Source organism: Coregonus lavaretus (assembly GCF_964263955.1).
Source record: "Coregonus lavaretus genome assembly, chromosome: 7".
Classification (NCBI taxonomy): Eukaryota; Metazoa; Chordata; class Actinopteri; order Salmoniformes; family Salmonidae; genus Coregonus; species Coregonus lavaretus.
In genome coordinates, this window is record NC_139994.1 from 48,741,905 (window position 1) to 48,762,453 (window position 20,549).

A 20,549-nucleotide genomic window follows, 5' to 3' on the forward strand; every position below is an offset into this window, starting at 1 on the left:
TATTCGTATTAATCCGGCTAGTATGACAATGTCATTTATGTCAATCTGGCATGAAGATCCTCATCATTTACATTTATGTCTTTAATGACCACAACATTTATCAATATGAATACAGCTATAAGAACATCGTTAGTGTGGAGGAATTATTTGGAGGTAAATGTTGAGATAGTGTGTGTGTGTGTATGTGTACCTATACGCCATGAAAGTGACTCACCATTACATCATACTTCCATGGTCAGTCCCCTAATATTTTGTATGGGCTTGGCGATTATATATTACATTCACGAAAACGCAGTCGTTTAAGATATATATTAAATGATATTCATGATTGTGCATAAATGTACTTCTGCCAGATACCTTTTTATGACATTTTGCGATGAAGACCATTGCGCTACATTTTTGCCCATTGAAGACCATTCAAAAGCTTACAAAAGTTAGAAAACTACATTACTACTTCCTTGAAAATGCTGCGTCACTTTCATTGCAAGTAGATACAACCATTGGAACAAAGTGTTGTTGTGTTGAAAACTCCATGTAGAATAAGATCGCAGATGGTTAGGTTCACTGACAGAGCAAGTCTCTGTGGCGCAACTGGTTAGCGCGTTAGAATGTTAATCTAAAGGTTGGTGGTTCGATCCCACCCAGGGACGACATCTTCTATTGATATGGAAAGACCTTCCTGGACTTGCAGTAAGCATGCTTTTGACCTTCTGTGATTCCAAATTCAGAAGTGATTGGTGGGTTGTTGAACATGAAAGATGACAAGTTACTATACCTACTGGAAAAATGGGGGTCAATTGTCTGTCATCTTCTGTTACTCAATATCTTGACCATTCTGTGTTCTCCAAGGAACATATCATTTATTCGTATTAATCCGGCTAGTATGACAATGTCATTTATGTCAATCTGGCATGAAGATCCTCATCATTTACATTTATGTCTTTAATGACCACAACATTTATCAATATGAATACAGCTATAAGAACATCGTTAGTGTGGAGGAATTATTTGGAGGTAAATGTTGAGATAGTGTGTGTGTGTGTGTATGTGTACCTATACGCCATGAAAGTGACTCAACATTACATCATACTTCCATGGTCAGTCCCCTAATATTTTGTATGGGCTTGGCGATTATATATTACATTCACGAAAACGCAGTCGTTTAAGATATATATTAAATGATATTCATGATTGTGCATAAATGTACTTCTGCCAGATACCTTTTTATGACATTTTGCGATGAAGACCATTGCGCTACATTTTTGCCCATTGAAGACCATTCAAAAGCTTACAAAAGTTAGAAAACTACATTACTACTTCCTTGAAAATGCTGCGTCACTTTCATTGCAAGTAGATACAACCATTGGAACAAAGTGTTGTTGTGTTGAAAACTCCATGTAGAATAAGATCGCAGATGGTTAGGTTCACTGACACAGCAAGTCTCTGTGGCGCAACTGGTTAGCGCGTTAGACTGTTAATCTAAAGGTTGATGGTTCGAGCCCACCCAGGGATAAGTTTCTTCAGTTTGCAGTGCTCCTCGATGTGAAAACCTCTGACTGAACATGTCATGAGCTTTCCTGTGACTTTGGCCCGCTGATGGTCAAGCACACCACAAGTCTCTGTGGCGCAATTGGTTAGCGCGTTAGACTGTTAATCTAAAGGTTGGTGTTTCGAGCCCACCCAGGGACGACATCTTCTATTGATATGGAAAGACCTTCCTGGACTTGCAGTAAGCATGCTTTTGACCTTCTGTGATTCCAATTTCAGACGTGATTGGTGGGTTGTTGAACATGAAAGATGACAGGTTACTATACCTACTGGAAAAATGGGGGTCAATTGTCTGTCATCTTCTGTTACTCAATATCTTGACCATTCTGTGGTCTCCAAGGAACATATCATTTATTCGTATTAATCCGGCTAGTATGACAATGTCATTTATGTCAATCTGGCATGAAGATCCTCATCATTTACATTTATGTCTTTAATGACCACAACATTTATCAATATGAATACAGCTATAAGAACATCGTTAGTGTGGAGGAATTATTTGGAGGTAAATGTTGAGATAGTGTGTGTGTGTGTGTGTATGTGTAAATATACACCATGAAAGTGACTCACCATTACATCATACTTCCATGGTCAGTCCCCTAATATTTTGTATGGGCTTGGCGATTATATATTACATTCACGAAAACGCAGTCGTTTAAGATATATATTAAATGATATTCATGATTGTGCATAAATGTACTTCTGCCAGATACCTTTTTATGACATTTTGCGATGAAGACAATTGCGCTACATTTTTGCCCATTGAAGACCATTCAAAAAGCTTACAAACGTTAGAAAACTACATTACTACTTCCTTGAAAATGCTGCGTCACTTTCATTGCAAGTAGATACAACCATTGGAACAAAGTGTTGTGATGAAAACTCTATGTAGAATAAGATCGCAGATGGTTAGGTTCACTGACACAGCAAGTCTCTGTGGCGCAATTGGTTAGCGCGTTAGACTGTTAATCTAAAGGTTGGTGGTTCGAGCCCACCCAGGGATGAGTTTCTTCAGTTTGCAGTGCTCCTCGTGTGAAAAACTTTAACTGAACATGTCATGAGCTTTCCTGTGACTTTGGCCTGCTGTTGGTCAAGCATACCACAAGTCTCTGTGGCGCAATTGGTTCGCGTGTTAGACTGTTAATCTAAAGGTTGGTGGTTCGAGCCCACCCAGTGTGACATCTTCTATTGATATGGAAAGACCTTCCTGGACTTGCAGTAAGCTTGCTTTTGACCTTCTGTGATTCCAATTTCAGACGTGATTGGTGGGTTGTTGAACATGAAAGATGACAAGTTACTATACCTACTGGAAAAATGGGGGTCAATTGTCTGTCATCTTCTGTTACTCAATATCTTGACCATTCTGTGGTCTCCAAGGAACATATCATTTATTCGTATTAATCTGGCTAGTATGACAATGTCATTTATGTCAATCTGGCATGAAGATCCTCATCATTTACATTTATGTCTTTAATGACCACAACATTTATCAATATGAATACAGCTATAAGAACATCGTTAGTGTGGAGGAATTATTTGGAGGTAAATGTTGAGATAGTGTGTGTGTGTGTATGTGTACCTATATGCCATGAAAGTGACTCAACATTACATCATACTTCCATGGTCAGTCCCCTAATATTTTGTATGGGCTTGGCGATTATATATTACATTCACGAAAACGCAGTCGTTTAAGATATATATTAAATGATATTCATGATTGTGCATAAATGTACTTCTGCCAGATACCTTTTTATGACATTTTGCGATGAAGACCATTGCGCTACATTTTTGCCCATTGAAGACCATTCAAAAGCTTACAAAAGTTAGAAAACTACATTACTACTTCCTTGAAAATGCTGCGTCACTTTCATTGCAAGTAGATACAACCATTGGAACAAAGTGTTGTGTTGAAAACTCCATGTAGAATAAGATCGCAGATGGTTAGGTTCACTGACACAGCAAGTCTCTGTAGCGCAACTGGTTTAGAGCGTTAGACTGTTAATCTAAAGGTTGGTGGTTCGAGCCCACCCAGGGATGAGATTTTTCAGTTTGCAGTGCTCATCGGTGTGAAAACCTCTGACTGAACATGTCATGAGCTTTCCTGTGACTTTGGCCTGCTGATGGTCAATCACAACACAAGTCTCTGTGGCGCAGTTGGTTATCGCGTTAGACTGTTAATCTAAAGGTTGGTGGTTTGAGCCCACCCAGGGACAACATCTTCTATTGATATGGAAAGACCTTCCTGGACTTGCAGTAAGCATGCTTTTGACCTTCTGTGATTCCAATTTCAGACGTGATTGGTGGGTTGTTGAACATGAAAGATGACAAGTTACTATACCTACTGGAAAAATGGGGGTCAATTGTCTGTCATCTTCTGTTACTCAATATCTTGACCATTCTGTGGTCTCCAAGGAACATATCAATTATTCGTATTAATCCGGCTAGTATGACATTGTCATTTATGTCAATCTGGCATGAAGATCCTCATCATTTACATTTATGTCTTTAATGACCACAACATTTATCAATATGAATACAGCTATAAGAACATCGTTAGTGTGGAGGAATTATTTGGAGGTAAATGTTGAGATAGTGTGTGTGTGTGTGTGTGTATGTGTACCTATACTCCATGAAAGTGACTCACCATTACATCATACTTCCATGGTCAGTCCCCTAATATTTTGTATGGGCTTGGCGATTATATATTACATTCACGAAAACGCAGTCGTTTAAGATATATATTAAATGATATTCATGATTGTGCATAAATGTACTTCTGCCAGATACCTTTTTATGACATTTTGCGATGAAGACCATTGCGCTACATTTTTGCCCATTGAAGACCATTCAAAAAGCTTACAAAAGTTAGAAAACTACATTACTACTTCCTTGAAAATGCTGCGTCACTTTCATTGCAAGTAGATGCAACCATTGGAACAAAGTGTTGTTGTGTTGAAAACTCCGTGTAGAATAAGATCGCAGATGGTTAGGTTCACTGACAGAGCAAGTCTCTGTGGCGCAACTGGTTAGTGCGTTAGTCTGTTAATCTAAAGGTTGTTGGTTCGAGCTCACCCAGGGACGAGATATTTCAGTTTGCAGTGCTCCTCGATGTGAAAACCTCTGACTGAACATGTCATGAGCTTTCCTGTGACTTTGGCCTGCTGATGGTCAATCATACCACAAGTCTCTGTGGCGCAATTGGTTAGACTGTTAATCTAAAGGTTGGTGGTTCGAGCCCACCCAGGGACGACATCTTCTATTGATATGGAAAGACCTTCCTGGACTTGCAGTAAGCATGCTTTTGACCTTCTGTGATTCCAATGTCAGACGTGATTGGTGGGTTGTTGAACATGAAAGATGACAAGTTACTATACCTACTGGAAAAATGGGGGTCAATTGTCTGTCATCTTCTGTTACTCAATATCTTGACCATTCTGTGGTCTCCAAGGAACATATCATTTATTCGTATTAATCTGGCTAGTATGACAATGTCATTTATGTCAATCTGGCATGAAGATCCTCATCATTTACATTTATGTCTTTAATGACCACAACATTTATCAATATGAATACAGCTATAAGAACATCGTTAGTGTGGAGGAATTATTTGGAGGTAAATGTTGAGATAGTGTGTGTGTGTGTATGTGTACCTATATGCCATGAAAGTGACTCAACATTACATCATACTTCCATGGTCAGTCCCCTAATATTTTGTATGGGCTTGGCGATTATATATTACATTCACGAAAACGCAGTCGTTTAAGATATATATTAAATGATATTCATGATTGTGCATAAATGTACTTCTGCCAGATACCTTTTTATGACATTTTGCGATGAAGACCATTGCGCTACATTTTTGCCCATTGAAGACCATTCAAAAGCTTACAAAAGTTAGAAAACGACATTACTACTTCCTTGAAAATGCTGCGTCACTTTCATTGCAAGTAGATACAACCATTGGAACAAAGTGTTGTGTTGAAAACTCCATGTAGAATAAGATCGCAGATGGTTAGGTTCACTGACACAGCAAGTCTCTGTGGCGCAACTGGTTAGTTCGTTAGACTGTTAATCTAAAGGTTGGTGGTTCGAGCCCACCCAGGGATGAGATTTTTCAGTTTGCAGTGCTCATCGGTGTGAAAACCTCTGACTGAACATGTCATGAGCTTTCCTGTGACTTTGGCCTGCTGATGGTCAATCACAACACAAGTCTCTGTGGCGCAGTTGGTTAGCGCGTTAGACTGTTAATCTAAAGGTTGGTGGTTTTAGCCCACCCAGGGACGACATCTTCTATTGATATGGAAAGACCTTCCTGGACTTGCAGTAAGCATGCTTTTGACCTTCTGTGATTCCAATTTCAGACGTGATTGGTGGGTTGTTGAACATGAAAGATGACAAGTTACTATACCTACTGGAAAAATGGGGGTCAATTGTCTGTCATCTTCTGTTACTCAATATCTTGACCATTCTGTGGTCTCCAAGGAACATATCAATTATTCGTATTAATCCGGCTAGTATGACATTGTCATTTATGTCAATCTGGCATGAAGATCCTCATCATTTACATTTATGTCTTTAATGACCACAACATTTATCAATATGAATACAGCTATAAGAACATCGTTAGTGTGGAGGAATTATTTGGAGGTAAATGTTGAGATAGTGTGTGTGTGTGTGTGTATGTGTACCTATACTCCATGAAAGTGACTCACCATTACATCATACTTCCATGGTCAGTCCCCTAATATTTTGTATGGGCTTGGCGATTATATATTACATTCACGAAAACGCAGTCGTTTAAGATATATATTAAATTATATTCATGATTGTGCATAAATGTACTTCTGCCAGATACCTTTTTATGACATTTTGCGATGAAGACCATTGCGCTACATTTTTGCCCATTGAAGACCATTCAAAAAGCTTACAAAAGTTAGAAAACTACATTAGTACTTCCTTGAAAATGCTGCGTCACTTTCATTGCAAGTAGATACAACCATTGGAACAAAGTGTTGTTGTGTTGAAAACTCCATGTAGAATAAGATCGCAGATGGTTAGGTTCACTGACAGAGCAAGTCTCTGTGGCGCAACTGGTTAGGGTGTTAGACTGTTAATCTAAAGGTTGGTGGTTCGAGCCCACCCAGGGATGAGATATTTCAGTTTGCAGTGCTCCTCGATGTGAAAACCTCTGACTGAACATGTCATGAGCTTTCCTGTGACTTTGGCCTGCTGATGGCCAATCATACCACCAGTCTCTGTGGCGCAATTGGTTAGCGCGTTAGACTGTTAATCTAAAGGTTGGTGGTTCGAGCACACCCAGGGACGACATCTTCTATTGATATGGAAAGACCTTCCTGGACTTGCATTAAGCATGCTTTTGACCTTCTGTGATTCCAATTTCAGACGTGATTGGTGGGTTGTTGAACATGAAAGATGACAAGTTACTATACCTACTGGAAAGATGGGGGTCAATTGTCTGTCATCTTCTGTTACTCAATATCTTGACCATTCTGTGGTCTCCAAGGAACATATCATTTATTCGTATTAATCCGGCTAGTATGACAATGTCATTTATGTCAATCTGGCATGAAGATCCTCATCATTTACATTTATGTCTTTAATGACCACAACATTTATCAATATGAATACAGCTATAAGAACATCGTTAGTGTGGAGGAATTATTTGGAGGTAAATGTTGAGATAGTGTGTGTGTGTGTGTGCATGTGTACCTATACGCCATGAAAGTGACTCACCATTACATCATACTTCCATGGTCAGTCCCCTAATATTTTGTATGGGCTTGGCGATTATATATTACATTCACGAAAACGCAGTCGTTTAAGATATATATTAAATGATATTCATGATTGTGCATAAATGTACTTCTGCCAGATACCTTTTTATGACATTTTGCGATGAAGACAATTGCGCTACATTTTTGCCCATTGAAGACAATTCAAAAAGCTTACAAAAGTTAGAAAACTACATTACTACTTCCTTGAAAATGCTGCGTCACTTTCATTGCAAGTAGATACAACCATTGGAACAAAGTGTTGTGTTGAAAACTCTATGTAGAATAAGATCGCAGATGGTTAGGTGCACTGACACAGCAAGTCTCTGTGGCGCAACTGGTTAGCGCGTTAGACTGTTAATCTAAAGGTTGGTGGTTCGAGCCCACCCAGGGACGAGATATTTCAGTTTGCAGTGCTCCTCGATGTGAAAACGTCTGACTGAACATGTCATGAGCTTTCCTGTGACTTTGGCCTGCTGATGGTCAATCACAACACAAGTCTCTGTGGCGCAGTTGGTTAGCGCGTTAGACTGTTAATCTAAAGGTTGGTGGTTTGAGCCCACCCAGGGACGACATCTTCTATTGATATGGAAAGACCTTCCTGGACTTGCAGTAAGCATGCTTTTGACCTTCTGTGATTCCAATTTCAGACGTGATTGGTGGGTTGTTGAACATGAAAGATGACAAGTTACTATACCTACTGGAAAAATGGGGGTCAATTGTCTGTCATCTTCTGTTACTCAATATCTTGACCATTCTGTGGTCTCCAAGGAACATATCAATTATTCGTATTAATCCGGCTAGTATGACATTGTCATTTATGTCAATCTGGCATGAAGATCCTCATCATTTACATTCATGTCTTTAATGACCACAACATTTATCAATATGAATACAGCTATAAGAACATCGTTAGTGGGGAGGAATTATTTGGAGGTAAATGTTGAGATAGTGTGTGTGTGTGTGTGTGTATGTGTACCTATACTCCATGAAAGTGACTCACCATTACATCATACTTCCATGGTCAGTCCCCTAATATTTTGTATGGGCTTGGTGATTATATATTACATTCACGAAAACGCAGTCGTTTAAGATATATATTAAATGATATTCATGATTGTGCATAAATGTACTTCTGCCAGATACCTTTTTATGACATTTTGCGATGAAGACCATTGCGCTACATTTTTGCCCATTGAAGACCATTCAAAAAGCTTACAAAAGTTAGAAAACTACATTAGTACTTCCTTGAAAATGCTGCGTCACTTTCATTGCAAGTAGATACAACCATTGGAACAAAGTGTTGTTGTGTTGAAAACTCCATGTAGAATAAGATCGCAGATGGTTAGGTTCACTGACAGAGCAAGTCTCTGTGGCGCAACTGGTTAGTGTGTTAGACTGTTAATCTAAAGGTTGGTGGTTCGAGCCCACCCAGGGATGAGATATTTCAGTTTGCAGTGCTCCTCGATGTGAAAACCTCTGACTGAACATGTCATGAGCTTTCCTGTGATTTTGGCCTGCTGATGGCCAATCATACCACCAGTCTCTGTGGCGCAATTGGTTAGCGCGTTAGACTGTTAATCTAAAGGTTGGTGGTTCGAGCCCACCCAGGGACGACATCTTCTATTGATATGGAAAGACCTTCCTGGACTTGCATTAAGCATGCTTTTGACCTTCTGTGATTCCAATTTCAGACGTGATTGGTGGGTTGTTGAACATGAAAGATGACAAGTTACTATACCTACTGGAAAAATGGGGGTCAATTGTCTGTCATCTTCTGTTACTCAATATCTTGACCATTCTGTGGTCTCCAAGGAACATATCATTTATTCGTATTAATCCGGCTAGTATGACAATGTCATTTATGTCAATCTGGCATGAAGATCCTCATCATTTACATGTATGTCTTTAATGACCACAACATTTATCAATATGAATACAGCTATAAGAACATCGTTAGTGTGGAGGAATTATTTGGAGGTAAATGTTGAGATAGTGTGTGTGTGTGTGTGCAAGTGTACCTATACGCCATGAAAGTGACTCACCATTACATCATACTTCCATGGTCAGTCCCCTAATATTTTGTATGGGCTTGGCGATTATATATTACATTCACGAAAACGCAGTCGTTTAAGATATATATTAAATGATATTCATGATTGTGCATAAATGTACTTCTGCCAGATACCTTTTTATGACATTTTGCGATGAAGACAATTGCGCTACATTTTTGCCCATTGAAGACAATTCAAAAAGCTTACAAAAGTTAGAAAACTACATTAGTACTTCCTTGAAAATGCTGCGTCACTTTCATTGCAAGTAGATACAACCATTGGAACAAAGTGTTGTGTTGAAAACTCCATGTAGAATAAGATCGCAGATGGTTAGGTTCACTGACACAGCAAGTCTCTGTGGCGCAACTGGTTAGCGCGTTAGACTGTTAATCTAAAGGTTGGTGGTTCGAGCCCACCCAGGGATGAGATTTGTCAGTTTGCAGTGCTCATCGGTGTGAAAACCTCTGACTGAACATGTCATGAGCTTTCCTGTGACTTTGGCCTGCTGATGGTCAATCACAACACATGTCTCTGTGGCGCAGTTGGTTAGCGCGTTAGACTGTTAATCTAAAGGTTGGTGGTTTGAGCCCACCCAGGGACGACATCTACTATTGATATGGAAAGACCTTCCTGGACTTGCAGTAAGCATGCTTTTGACCTTCTGTGATTCCAATTTCAGACGTGATTGGTGGGTTGTTGAACATGAAAGATGACAAGTTACTATACCTACTGGAAAAATGGGGGTCAATTGTCTGTCATCTTCTGTTACTCAATATCTTGACCATTCTGTGGTCTCCAAGGAACATATCAATTATTCGTATTAATCCGGCTAGTATGACATTGTCATTTATGTCAATCTGGCATGCAGATCCTCATCATTTACATTTATGTCTTTAATGACCACAACATTTATCAATATGAATACAGCTATAAGAACATCGTTAGTGTGGAGGAATTATTTGGAGGTAAATGTTGAGATAGTGTGTGTGTGTGTATGTGTACCTATATGCCATGAAAGTGACTCAACATTACATCATACTTCCATGGTCAGTCCCCTAATATTTTGTATGGGCTTGGCGATTATATATTACATTCACGAAAACGCAGTCGTTTAAGATATATATTAAATGATATTCATGATTGTGCATAAATGTACTTCTGCCAGATACCTTTTTATGACATTTTGCGATGAAGACAATTGCGCTACATTTTTGCCCATTGAAGACAATTCAAAAAGCTTACAAAAGTTAGAAAACTACATTACTACTTCCTTGAAAATGCTGCGTCACTTTCATTGCAAGTAGATACAACCATTGGAACAAAGTGTTGTGTTGAAAACTCCATGTAGAATAAGATCGCAGATGGTTAGGTTCACTGACAGAGCAAGTCTCTGTGGCGCAACTGGTTAGCGCGTTAGACTGTTAATCTAAAGGTTGGTGGTTCGAGCCCACCCAGGGATGAGATTTGTCAGTTTGCAGTGCTCATCGGTGTGAAAACCTCTGACTGAACATGTCATGAGCTTTCCTGTGACTTTGGCCTGCTGATGGTCAATCACAACACATGTCTCTGTGGCGCAGTTGGTTAGACTGTTAATCTAAAGGTTGGTGGTTTGAGCCCACCCAGGGACGACATCTACTATTGATATGGAAAGACCTTCCTGGACTTGCAGTAAGCATGCTTTTGACCTTCTGTGATTCCAATTTCAGACGTGATTGGTGGGTTGTTGAACATGAAAGATGACAAGTTACTATACCTACTGGAAAAATGGGGGTCAATTGTCTGTCATCTTCTGTTACTCAATATCTTGACCATTCTGTGGTCTCCAAGGAACATATCAATTATTCGTATTAATCCGGCTAGTATGACATTGTCATTTATGTCAATCTGGCATGAAGATCCTCATCATTTACATTTATGTCTTTAATGACCACAACATTTATCAATATGAATACAGCTATAAGAACATCGTTAGTGTGGAGGAATTATTTGGAGGTAAATGTTGAGATAGTGTGTGTGTGTGTGTGTGTATGTGTACCTATACTCCATGAAAGTGACTCACCATTACATCATACTTCCATGGTCAGTCCCCTAATATTTTGTATGGGCTTGGCGATTATATATTACATTCACGAAAACGCAGTCGTTTAAGATATATATTAAATGATATTCATGATTGTGCATAAATGTACTTCTGCCAGATACCTTTTTATGACATTTTGCGATGAAGACCATTGCGCTACATTTTTGCCCATTGAAGACCATTCAAAAAGCTTACAAAAGTTAGAAAACTACATTAGTACTTCCTTGAAAATGCTGTGTCACTTTCATTGCAAGTAGATACAACCATTGGAACAAAGTGTTGTTGTGTTGAAAACTCCATGTAGAATAAGATCGCAGATGGTTAGGTTCACTGACAGAGCAAGTCTCTGTGGCGCAACTGGTTAGCGCGTTAGACTGTTAATCTAAAGGTTGGTGGTTCGAGCCCACCCAGGGACGAGATATTTCAGTTTGCAGTGCTCCTCGATGTGAAACCCTCTGACTGAACATGTCATGAGCTTTCCTGTGACTTTGGCCTGCTGATGGCCAATCATACCACAAGTCTCTGTGGCGCAATTGGTTAGCGCGTTAGACTGTTAATCTAAAGGTTGGTGGTTCAAGCCCACCCAGGGACACCATCTTCTATTGATATGGAAAGACCTTCCTGGACTTGCAGTAAGCATGCTTTTTTGACCTTCTGTGATTCCAATTTCAGACGTGATTGGTGGGTTGTTGAACATGAAAGATGACAAGTTACTATACCTACTGGAAAAATGGGGGTCAATTGTCTGTAAATCTTCTGTTACTCAATATCTTGACCATTCTGTGGTCTCCAAGGAACATATCATTTATTCGTATTAATCTGGCAGGTATGACATTGTCATTTATGTCAATCTGGCATGAAGATCCTCATCATTTACATTTATGTCTTTAATGACCACAACATTTATCAATATGAATACAGCTATAAGAACATCGTTAGTGTGGAGGAATTATTTGGAGGTAAATGTTGAGATAGTGTGTGTGTGTGTATGTGTACCTATATGCCATGAAAGTGACTCAACATTACATCATACTTCCATGGTCAGTCCCCTAATATTTTGTATGGGCTTGGCGATTATATATTACATTCACGAAAACGCAGTCGTTTAAGATATATATTAAATGATATTCATGATTGTGCATAAATGTACTTCTGCCAGATACCTTTTTATGACATTTTGCGATGAAGACCATTGCGCTACATTTTTGCCCATTGAAGACCATTCAAAAGCTTACAAAAGTTAGAAAACGACATTACTACTTCCTTGAAAATGCTGCGTCACTTTCATTACAAGTAGATACAACCATTGGAACAAAGTGTTGTTGTGTTGAAAACTCCATGTAGAATAAGATCGCAGATGGTTAGGTTCACTGACACAGCAAGTCTCTGTGGCGCAACTGGTTAGCGTGTTAGACTGTTAATCTAAAGGTTGGTGGTTCGAGCCCACCCAGGGATGACATCTTCTATTGATATGGAAAGACCTTCCTGGACTTGCATTAAGCATGCTTTTGACCTTCTGTGATTCCAATTTCAGACGTGATTGGTGGGTTGTTGAACATGAAAGATGACAAGTTACTATACCTACTGGAAAAATGGGGGTCAATTGTCTGTCATCTTCTGTTACTCAATATCTTGACCATTCTGTCGTCTCCAAGGAACATATCATTTATTCGTATTAATCCGGCTAGTATGACAATGTCATTTATGTCAATCTGGCATGAAGATCCTCATCATTTACATTTATGTCTTTAATGACCACAACATTTATCAATATGAATACAGCTATAAGAACATCGTTAGTGTGGAGGAATTATTTGGAGGTAAATGTTGAGATAGTGTGTGTGTGTGTGTGTATGTGTACCTATACGCCATGAAAGTGACTCACCATTACATCATACTTCCATGGTCAGTCCCCTAATATTTTGTATGGGCTTGGCGATTATATATTACATTCACGAAAACGCAGTCGTTTAAGATATATATTAAATGATATTCATGGTTGTGCATAAATGTACTTCTGCCAGATACCTTTTTATGACATTTTGCGATGAAGACAATTGCGCTACATTTTTGCCCATTGAAGACCATTCAAAAAGCTTGCAAAAGTTAGAAAACGACATTACTACTTCCTTGAAAATGCTGCGTCACTTTCATTGCAAGTAGATACAACCATTGGAACAAAGTGTTGTGTTGAAAACTCCATGTAGAATAAGATCGCAGATGGTTAGGTTCACTGACACAGCAAGTCTCTGTGGCGCAACTGGTTAGTGCGTTAGACTGTTAATCTAAAGGTTGGTGGTTCGAGCCCACCCAGGGACGAGTTTCTTCAGTTTGCAGTGCTCCTCGATGTGAAAAACTTTAACTGAACATGTCATGAGCTTTCCTGTGACTTTGGCCTGCTGTTGGTCAAGCATACCACAAGTCTCTGTGGCGCAATTGGTTAGACTGTTAATCTAAAGGTTGGTTGTTCGAGCCCACCCAGGGACGACATCTTCTATTGATATGGAAAGACCTTCCTGGACTTGCATTAAGCATGCTTTTGACCTTCTGTGATTCCAATTTCAGACGTGATTGGTGGGTTGTTGAACATGAAAGATGACAAGTTACTATACCTACTGGAAAATGGGGGTCAATTGTCTGTCATCTTCTGTTACTCAATATCTTGACCATTCTGTCGTCTCCAAGGAACATATCATTTATTCGTATTAATCAGGCTAGTATGACAATGTCATTTATGTCAATCTGGCATGAAGATCCTCATCATTTACATTTATGTCTTTAATGACCACAACATTTATCAATATGAATACAGCTATAAGAACATCGTTAGTGTGGAGGAATTATTTGGAGGTAAATGTTGAGATAGTGTGTGTGTGTGTGTGTATGTGTACCTATACGCCATGAAAGTGACTCACCATTACATCATACTTCCATGGTCAGTCCCCTAATATTTTGTATGGGCTTGGCGATTATATATTACATTCACGAAAACGCAGTCGTTTAAGATATATATTAAATGATATTCATGATTGTGCATAAATGTACTTCTGCCAGATACCTTTTTATGACATTTTGCGATGAAGACAATTGCGCTACATTTTTGCCCATTGAAGACCATTCAAAAAGCTTGCAAAAGTTAGAAAACGACATTACTACTTCCTTGAAAATGCTGCGTCACTTTCATTGCAAGTAGATACAACCATTGGAACAAAGTGTTGTGTTGAAAACTCCATGTAGAATAAGATCGCAGATGGTTAGGTTCACTGACACAGCAAGTCTCTGTGGCGCAACTGGTTAGTGTGTTAGACTGTTAATCTAAAGGTTGGTGGTTCGAGCCCACCCAGGGACGAGTTTCTTCAGTTTGCAGTGCTCCTCGATGTGAAAAACTTTAACTGAACATGTCATGAGCTTTCCTGTGACTTTGGCCTGCTGTTGGTCAAGCATACCACAAGTCTCTGTGGCGCAATTGGTTAGCGCGTTAGACTGTTAATCTAAAGGTTGGTGGTTCGAGCCCACCCGGGGACGACATCTTCTATTGATATGGAAAGACCTTCCTGGACTTGCAGTAAGCATGCTTTTGACCTTCTGTGATTCCAATTTCAGAAGTGATTGGTGGGTTGTTGAACATGAAAGATGAGAAGTTACTATACCTACTGGAAAAATGGGGGTCAATTGTCTGTCATCTTCTGTTACTCAATATCTTGACCATTCTGTGGTCTCCAAGGAACATATCATTTATTCGTATTAATCCGGCTAGTATGACAATGTTATTTATGTCAATCTGGCATGAAGATCCTCATCATTTACATTTATGTCTTTAATGACCACAACATTTATCAATGTGAATACAGCTATAAGAACATCGTTAGTGTGGAGGAATTATTTGGAGGTAAATGTTGAGATAGTGTGTGTGTGTGTGTGTGTGTATGTGTACCTATACGCCATGAAAGTGACTCAACATTACATCATACTTCCATGGTCAGTCCCCTAATATTTTGTATGGGCTTGGCGATTATATATTACATTCACGAAAACGCAGTCGTTTAAGATATATATTAAATGATATTCATGATTGTGCATAAATGTACTTCTGCCAGATACCTTTTTATGACATTTTGCGATGAAGACCATTGCGCTACATTTTTGCCCATTGAAGACCATTCAAAAAGCTTACAAAAGTTAGAAAACTACATTACTACTTCCTTGAAAATGCTGCGTCACTTTCATTGCAAGTAGATGCAACCATTGGAACAAAGTGTTGTTGTGTTGAAAACTCCGTGTAGAATAAGATCGCAGATGGTTAGGTTCACTGACAGAGCAAGTCTCTGTGGCGCAACTGGTTAGCGCGTTAGACTGTTAATCTAAAGGTTGGTGGTTAGAGCCCACCCAGGGACGAGATATTTCAGTTTGCAGTGCTCCTCGATGTGAAAAACTCTGACTGAACATGTCATGAGCTTTCCTGTGACTTTGGCCTGCTGATGGTCAATCATACCACACGTCTCTGTGGCGCAATTGGTTAGTGCGTTAGACTGTTAATCTAAAGGTTGGTGGTTCGAGCCCACCCAGGGACGACATCTTCTATTGATATGGAAAGACCTTCCTGGACTTGCAGTAAGCATGCTTTTGAACTTCTGTGATTCCAATTTCAGACGTGATTGGTGGGTTGTTGAACACGAAAGATGACAAGTTACTATACCTACTGGAAAAATGGGGGTCAATTGTCTGTCATCTTCTGTTACTCAATATCTTGACCATTCTGTGTTCTCCAAGGAACATATCATTTATTCGTATTAATCTGGTTAGTATGACAATGTCATTTATGTCAATCTGGCATGAAGATCCTCATCATTTACATTTATGTCTTTAATGACCACAACATTTATCAATATGAATACAGCTATAAGAACATCGTTAGTGTGGAGGAATTATTTGGAGGTAAATGTTGAGATAGTGTGTGTGTGTGTGTGTGTATGTGTACCTATACGCCATGAACGTGACTCACCATTACATCATACTTCCATGGTCAGTCCCCTAATATTTTGTATGGGCTTGGCGATTATATATTACATTCACGAAAACGCAGTCGTTTAAGATATATATTAAATGATATTCATGATTGTGCATAAATGTACTTCTGCCAGATACCTTTTTATGACATTTTGCGATGAACACCATTGCGCTACATTTTTGCCCATTGAAGACCATTCAAAAAGCTTACAAAAGTTAGAAAACTACATTACTACTTCCTTGAAAATGCTGCGTCACTTTCATTGCAAGTAGATACAACCATTGGAACAAAGTGTTGTGTTGAAAACTCCATGTAGAATAAGATCGCAGATGGTTAGGTTCACTGACACAGCAAGTCTCTGTGGCGCAACTGGTTAGCGCGTTAGACTGTTAATCTAAAGGTTGGTGGTTCGATCCCACCCAGGGACGAGTTTCTTCAGTTTGCAGTGCTCCTCGATGTGAAAAACTTTAACTGAACATGTCATGAGCTTTCCTGTGACTTTGGCCTGCTGTTGGTCAAGCATACCACAAGTCTCTGTGGCGCAATTGGTTAGCGCGTTAGACTGTTAATCTAAAGGTTGGTGGTTCGAGCCCACCCAGGGAAGCCATCTTCTATTGATATGGAAAGACCTTCCTGGACTTGCAGTAAGCATGCTTTTGAACTTCTGTGATTCCAATTTCAGACGTGATTGGTGGGTTGTTGAACACGAAAGATGACAAGTTACTATACCTACTGGAAAAATGGGGGTCAATTGTCTGTCATCTTCTGTTACTCAATATCTTGACCATTCTGTGTTCTCCAAGGAACATATCATTTATTCGTATTAATCTGGTTAGTATGACAATGTCATTTATGTCAATCTGGCATGAAGATCCTCATCATTTACATTTATGTCTTTAATGACCACAACATTTATCAATATGAATACAGCTATAAGAACATCGTTAGTGTGGAGGAATTATTTGGAGGTAAATGTTGAGATAGTGTGTGTGTGTGTGTGTGTATGTGTACCTATAAGCCATGAAAGTGACTCACCATTACATCATACTTCCATCGTCAGTCCCCTAATATTTTGTATGGGCTTGGCGATTATATATTACATTCACGAAAACGCAGTCGTTTAAGATATATATTAAATGATATTCATGATTGTGCATAAATGTACTTCTGCCAGATACCTTTTTATGACATTTTGCGATGAAGACAATTGCGCTACATTTTTGCCCATTGAAGACCATTCAAAAAGCTTACAAAAGTTAGAAAACTACATTACTACTTCCTTGAAAATGCTGCGTCACTTTCATTGCAAGTAGATACAACCATTGGAACAAAGTGTTGTGTTGAAAACTCCATGTAGAATAAGATCGCAGATGGTTAGGTTCACTGACACAGCAAGTCTCTGTGGCGCAACTGGTTAGCGCGTTAGACTGTTAATCTAAAGGTTGGTGGTTCGAGCCCACCCAGGGACGAGTTTCTTCAGTTTGCAGTGCTCCTCGATGTGAAAAACTTTAACTGAACATGTCATGAGCTTTCCTGTGACTTTGGCCTGCTGTTGGTCAAGCACACCACAAGTCTCTGTGGCGCAATTGGTTAGTGCGTTAGACTGTTAATCTAAAGGTTGGTGGTTCGAGCCCACCCAGGGACGACATCTTCTATTGATATGGAAAGACCTTCCTGGACTTGCAGTAAGCATGCTTTTGACCTTCTGTGATTCCAATTTCAGACGTGATTGGTGGGTTGTTGAACATGAAAGATGACAAGTTACTATACCTACTGGAAAAATGGGGGTCAATTGTCTGTCATCTTCTGTTACTCAATATCTTGACCATTCTGTGGTCTCCAAGGAACATATCATTTATTCGTATTAATCCGGCTAGTATGACAATGTTATTTATGTCAATCTGGCATGAAGATCCTCATCATTTACATTTATGTCTTTAATGACCACAATATTTATCAATATGAATACAGCTATAAGAACATCGTTAGTGTGGAGGAATTATTTGGAGGTAAATGTTGAGATAGTGTGTGTGTGTGTGTGTGTATGTGTACCTATACGTCATGAAAGTGACTCACCATTACATCATACTTCCATGGTCAGTCCCCTAATATTTTGTATGGGCTTGGCGATTATATATTACATTCACGAAAACGCAGTCGTTTAAGATATATATTAAATGATATTCATGATTGTGCATAAATGTACTTCTGCCAGATACCTTTTTATGACATTTTGCGATGAAGACAATTGCGCTACATTTTTGCCCATTGAAGACCATTCAAAAAGCTTACAAAAGTTAGAAAACTACATTACTACTTCCTTGAAAATGCTGCGTCACTTTCATTGCAAGTAGATACAACCATTGGAACAAAGTGTTGTGTTGAATACTCCATGTAGAATAAGATCGCAGATGGTTAGGTTCACTGACACAGAAGGTCTCTGTGGCGCAACTGGTTAGCGTGTTAGACTGTTAATCTAAAGGTTGGTGGTTCGATCCCACCCAGGGACGAGTTTCTTCAGTTTGCAGTGCTCCTCGATGTGAAAAACTTTAACTGAACATGTCATGAGCTTTCCTGTGACTTTGGCCTGCTGTTGGTCAAGCATACCACAAGTCTCTGTGGTGCAATTGGTTAGCGCGTTAGACTGTTAATCTAAAGGTTGGTGGTTCGAGCCCACCCAGGGATGAGATATTTCAGTTTGCAGTGCTCCTCGATGTGAAAACCTCTGACTGAACATGTCATGAGCTTTCCTGTGACTTTGGCCTGCTGATGGTCAATCATACCACAAGTCTCTGTGGCGCAATTGGTTAGCGCGTTAGACTCTTAATCTAAAGGTTGGTGGTTCGAGCCCACCCAGGGATGAGATATTTCAGTTTGCAGTGCTCCTCGATGTGAAAACCTCTGACTGAACATGTCATGAGCTTTCCTGTGACTTTGGCCTGCTGATGTTCAATCATACCACAAGTCTCTGTGGCGCAATTGGTTAGAATGTTAATCTAAAGGTTGGTGGTTCGAGCCCACCCAGGGAAGCCATCTTCTATTGATATGGAAAGACCTTCCTGGACTTTCATTAAGCATGCTTTTGACCTTCTGTGATTCCAATTTCAGACGTGATTGGTGGGTTGTTGAACATGAAAGATGACAAGTTACTATACCTACTGGAAAAATGGGGGTCAATTGTCTGTCATCTTCTGTTACTCAATATCTTGACCATTCTGTGTTCTCCAAGGAACATATAATTTATTCGTATTAATCCGGCTAGTATGACAATGTCATTTATGTCAATCTGGCATGAAGATCCTCATCATTTACATTTATGTCTTTAATGACCACAACATTTATCAATATGAATACAGCTATAAGAACATTGTTAGTGTGGAGGAATTATTTGGAGGTAAATGTTGAGATAGTGTGTGTGTGTGTGTGTGTGTATGTGTACCTATACGCCATAAAAGTGACTCACCATTACATCATACTTCCATGGTCAGTCCCCTAATATTTTGTATGGGCTTGGCGATTATATATTACATTCACGAAAACGCAGTCGTTTAAGATATATATTAAATGATATTCATGATTGTGCATAAATGTACTTCTGCCAGATACCTTTTTATGACATTTTGCGATGAAGACAATTGCGCTACATTTTTGCCCATTGAAGACCATTCAAAAAGCTTGCAAAAGTTAGAAAACTACATTACTACTTCCTTGAAAATGCTGCGTCACTTTCATTGCAAGTAGATACAACCATTGGAACAAAGTGTTGTGTTGAAAACTCCATGTAGAATAAGATCGCAGATGGTTACGTTCACTGACACAGCAAGTCTCTGTGGCGCAACTGGTTAGCGCGTTAGACTGTTAATCTAAAGGTTGGTGGTTCGAGCCCACCCAGGGACGAGTTTCTTCAGTTTGCAGTGCTCCTCGATGTGAAAAACTTTAACTGAACATGTCATGAGCTTTCCTGTGACTTTGGCCTGCTGTTGTTCAAGCACACCACAAGTCTCTGTGGCGCAATTGGTTAGCGCGTTAGACTGTTAATCTAAAGGTTGGTGGTTCGAGCCCACCCA